Source organism: Hyla sarda, chromosome 12 (genome assembly GCF_029499605.1).
Source record: "Hyla sarda isolate aHylSar1 chromosome 12, aHylSar1.hap1, whole genome shotgun sequence".
Lineage (NCBI taxonomy): Eukaryota > Metazoa > Chordata > Amphibia > Anura > Hylidae > Hyla > Hyla sarda.
Genome location: NC_079200.1, coordinates 18,669,082 through 18,674,582, shown reverse-complemented (window position 1 = coordinate 18,674,582; position 5,501 = coordinate 18,669,082).

Sequence of the window (5,501 nt, the reverse complement as noted above, 5' to 3'; positions counted from 1 at the left end):
ACTAAAGATTAGGGATCGACCGATATCGTTTTTTTAGGGCCGACACCGATAATCGGTGGAGGTTAGGGCCCATAGCCGATAACTTATACCGATATTCCGGTATAAGTTATCGGCTATTTATCCCCCCGCGACACCCCTGCAGATCATTGATTTAAAGCGGGCGCTTTAAATCAATGCACTGCAGTGGCTTTTGCGGTGCCATAGGCCGCCGCCACCACCCGCTTCTCTCCCCCTACCTGTCAGGGTGGTCCGGGCCATCCATCCTCCCTGTAGTGTCCGGCGGCATTTTGGGTGGATGGTGAACCGGTCCGGGCTGTCCTTCTTCTCCGGGGGTCATCTTCTCCACTCCGGGCAGGCTCCGGCCTAGTAACGCAGCATAGACGCCGCTGCGCAGTGACGCCCGTGTGCAGCGACGCACCTGACGTCACGGCGTAGCGGCATCTATGCAGCGTACTAGGCTGGAGCCTGCCCAGAGTGGAGAAGTGGACCCCCGGAGAAGGACAGCCCGGACCGGTTCACCCTCCTCCCGGAATGCCGCCGGACACTACAGGAAGGATGGATGGCCCAGACCACCCCCATTAGTTTAATTTTCTTTTATTGACTCGGAGGGTGGGGGAGGGGCCCGACCGGTATAGCGGTATGGGCAAAAATCCATACCGGTATACGGCTCAGCACTACGGTGGGGGGTGCGACGCGGTGCGGCGGGTCGGGGGGGCGGTCGCGGTGCGGGGGCGGGGCATTATCGGCTTATCAGCAAGGTAATTGCCGATACCGATAATGCCCCAAATCGTGATTATCGGCCGATAATATCGGCCATACCGATAATCGGTCGATCCCTACTAAAGATTACCACCATGTTCCATCTTCCTATGTCTTGATAATGAGGATCCACATTTGTGCGGATTGTGCTCAGATGCTTTTCCACTCTCTGTCTCAATTGCTGCCTGGTCTTCACCACGTACATCTTGGGACACCCACACATAGCTGTGTAAACAACATTTCTGCTACTGTAGTTTAATAAATTCCTTTATTACATAATTTTTCCCATCCCTGGAGTAGCAAATTATTTCACCTTTGACATAAGGGTATGAACCCTGTTGTGGTCCCAGTAGCCATGTTGGGTTCTGTTCCCTCTCTGTCTCTTTTTGATGAATATGGACTAATATGTCCTTTAAATTAGAGCCCCTCCTATAAGTAATGCTAGGTCTAGTGCCTATTACATCCCTTAGGCCCCTAACAGCTTGTAAAATGGGCCAATATCTTTTCCCATGATGTTCATTATTTGGGGTGAATAGGCATCATACATTCCTATGCACCTTATGATTTTTTGTGTAAGTCCTTCTTATCGTCCTGATCAGAACTATTCACATGACAAATCGGGTGATGCGCCAGACATACACTACCCTGCATCGGTCCATTGTCCAGCTGTTGGTGGTAATGGCGGACAGTACGAGGACAATGAAGATCTTTATCTTGAAAGTGTTGTGAGGATGGAAGGGATTGATAGAACATTAGTTATAGCCAGGTGTTCATGATTTTGGTGACGCCTCTTCAGCTTTAACCATATCAGGAATATAATGTGTTCCAAAAATATTTCCATTCAGTACATTGGTTGTTGGAACTGGAGTCATAAAATAAATTTATTATTGAAAACAGTTAACACATTGAATAAAACTGGCTCTTAAGCTTTAATTGAAAAAACAAAGTCCTCATGCAAATAAAGACACTTCCTGGTATTCGATTGTTATGAAATGACATGGCCCTTAGTGATATATGGCGTTTGAGTAATTTGGAGCGTTCTTCTAGCTTAATTGTGTCACTTTTGCCAAGAGACTGACTCTTCAGTAGTTACTAGTTCAGGAACACCACATAAAGAGAGACAGAAAGCCCCCAGAACGGACAGAAGGAAAAGGAGGGGGCACATGACAGGGGGTGTAGCTAGCGGTAGTTAGAGGGTTAATGGGAGCAGCAAAGATAGTGGGCAGTGTTAGGTTAAGGCTAGGAGGAGGAGCCTGGCAAGCCCGGGCAGATAACAAGAAGGAGCAGGAAGAGGAGGGAGCATTCATCAGGAAGAGAGCGTGTGAAGAGGTACTTGATGGTCGAGCTCGAGGACCTGTTGCAGATGGTGCGGGCTGCGGCCTTGCTGCGCGGCCCGAGCTGGCTGGAGGAGCAGCTGCTGGGGGTCGCCCCGGGCTCCGGTTCAGGGTTGTCTCCTTGTACTGTTACGGGGCCTAGTGCGTGGCCGCAGCGGGCGAGCAAGCGCCGCTCCCACGTGCCTTCCTGCTTGAGCCCGGATGTTGTTCCCTGTGCGTGGCGCCATCGGGACTCCCTAGCCGGGGGCCCTCCGGCTCCCTCCGCCCATCCTGCTTCGGCAGTGGGTGGCGGGGGCACTGGGAGGACGTCCAGACGGGGCCGGCGAACTGTTGTGGCTGCAAGGAGACGGGTCCCCTCCTCCTTTGGCCGGTCTTACTGGCCCGCAGGATAAGAGGGCTTCCCCGGTGCGGCCAGGCGGGCGTCCCTGGGCCTCTATGACCCCCACTCCTAGACACAGGGGGGCTGCTGCAGAAGTACGAGGAGAGCGTTCCATAAGCTCCGCCACAATGGGCACAGTGATGGTTATGGAGTCACAGAGTACTGCGGCGGGCAGGCAGAGAGGCCGGAGTACTGCTGCTATGTCCAGCGTGGCCCCTGGGGGCCGGGAAGACGGCAGTTCCTCTACTGAACGGAGAAGTGGTCGGGGGCAGAGAGACCGAAGTCCGGCCCCTAGCATGTCGGAGTTGGAGGACGGCGAGCTCTCGGATGACGGGAGCGTGTCTCCTACCCCTAAGGCTGAGTTGAGAGCAGAGTCGGGCAGTGATGGACGCCCCTGCGGGTTCCAGCGATGTTGCGGCCGGGGGCAGTCGGCCTCCGGGCCCTGCGGATGTGCGGATGGAGGTGGCAGCAGTGAGCAGAAGTCGAGGAGCTGCTGGAGTTACAGCTCTGGGAGCGCTGCCCCAGATAGGTTGGGTGAGTGTACCCCCGACTCCAGTGGGGGTGGTATTTATACTTTGTTGCACGAGATGCATAGCTTGCTAATGAGACGGAGTGGGTCGCAGCGGTTTGGTGGGCGCCGGCTCAGCCGGCGGTGTCGGGGGGGTCGCAGGTTGGCGGGGTTCATGGGGCGTCGGCCCCTTCGGGGGGCGCCGGGGTGGCGGTTCCGGGACAGTCGTCCTCGGCTGCTGCTGAGGTGGAGTCCGATGGATGGCATCTGGTGGACGGTGTACGCTTGGCGGCCACTGCGAAAGGGGAGGTTTATGTCTGCTTTAAAGGCTACTGCTGGTAGTTTAACATCGGTCAGTGCAAATTTGGGAGCGAGTGCAAGTTTAAACACGAGTGCTCTGGGGGTGGGCTTGTCCCGCTGTTTCAAACAGGGCGAGGGTAAAGGAACAGGGGAGGCTGAGCAGAAGAGGGGCGACGCCGGGGAGGCTGGCAGAGATGCGGCCCTTCCTTGCGCGGTGCCCCGATAGGGAGGCGGCGGATTTTTTGGAGGCGGGGTTTTACCAGGGGTTTAGGATTCCGTGTGCAAACCAGGGGTCGGGTGGTGGGGGACGCAATTTGGCATCGGCATTGGCGCATCCGATGGTGGTGCGGTATAAGCTGCTCAAGGAGGTGGCTTTAGACCGGATGACGGGCCCATTTAAGGACCTTCCGTTGCCGGGGTTGCGCCTCTCCCCATTGGGCTTGGTCCTCAAGAAGGAGCCCAATAAGTTTTGGCTTATTCACCACCTCTCCCATCCTTTGGGGGCATCGTGCGCGTTAAAGGGGTACACCGGCGATAAACCTCTTATCCCCTATCAAAAGGATAGGGGATAAGATGTGAGATCTCGGGAATTCTGCTGCTGGGGACCCCTCTGATCTCTCCTGTAGCACCACCGTTTTTCAGCTGCACAGAGCGAAGATCGCTCTGTGGCTGATGACGGACAGTGCAGGGGACAAAGTATCGGGATGTCACGGCTCCGCCCCTCGTGATGTCACGCACTGCCCCCTCAATGCAAGTCTATGGGAGAGGGCATGGTGGCCATCACACCCCCTCCCATAGACTTGCATTGAAGGGGTGGGGCGTGATGTCATGGGGGGGCGTGACGTCACCATACTCTGTCCCCTGCACCGCCCGTCATCAGCCACAGAGCGATCCCTTTAATGGCTAAACATTGGCAACAAAAGTTAGTACACCCCCAAGTGGAAGTGTCCAAATTGGGTCCAATTAGCCATTTTCCCTCCCAGGTGTCATGTGACTTGCTAGCGTTACTATGTCTAAGGCGTGAATGGGGAGCAGATGTCTTAACTTTGGTGTTATCGCTCTCACACCATAAGGTATAGTACTTGACAGCCATGTTTTACTTTTTGTGTTTTGCCTGTACAGCATCATTATTTGTTTTTTTTTCTCCATAAGGCATTGTGACTTGTATGTCATGGTCCTGTTCTATGGCATACCAATATTGTCTGATGGCAGCCTTGATCATTCTATTCAAGAGGGTATTCTTAAATGAAAAGACAAATTTTCTGTCCTTCTTTTTCTCCTTGTGGTTCTCCATTTCCTTACTTGCTTTTTTATATACTGACTCTATTACCTTAGGGGGTAACCTTTCTCTTCTTGTCTCTTCTTCAAATCACTTGCTTTATTCTCACACAGATTATCGGTGCTATTGATGGTGCTTAAATGGGCACTGTCAGGGGGGGCGGAGCTAGCAGCCACTGCCAGCCGAGGCAGACGTGTGGCGGCTCAGCTCTTCCAGCCTAAGGCCTAACGGACAAATTTGTCCCACCTTACACCCCTTCTCCTGGCTTAAGACCCTCAGTGACCTCCTCCGGATTCCCCAAGGATAATTTTGACCCCTCACAGTACGTCTCCCAACATTTGGGACCGGAGATTCAACACTTCACATCCCCGGCCCTGCACCTGTCACTGGGCGCCATTATGCCTGTTGCAAGCGGGTGCAGGAACTCAACTACCGGCTCCTACTGTGTTACGGGGACCGCTCTGTTCTGGAGCTCAGCCTGAGGGGTCAGAACACAGTTTCTTCAGGCAACACACATTAAACTACTTTGGAGGCACTCTATTCCTTTCACTGTGCTCTGAATTCTAAATAGGACATAGTATTGAACTGGTACAGCCAGTCATTTCACGGCTTGACTATATTGCTCTATCACCTGCAGTACTCTATTGCCACCTTGTGGCCATTCTGTAATATTACAGCCTGAGTGAAATTATCTACTATATAACTTCCAGTGCCTTTCTTGGTAATAAATGACTGTGTGTTACTACTATTTATATATCTTCTCCCACTGTCTAGCCCTCCCCTACTGCCTTGTGGCGTGCCAGTAGCCAATAACTGACGAAGATTGCAGTATTCTGCAACAAGGTTGTGACCACCCACATCTCAATACTCAGTACTTGATAGCTGCATGCTCTTTATTTCTGAACTGATAGTAGGTGCCGTTATGTCTCCATAATGCTGGCT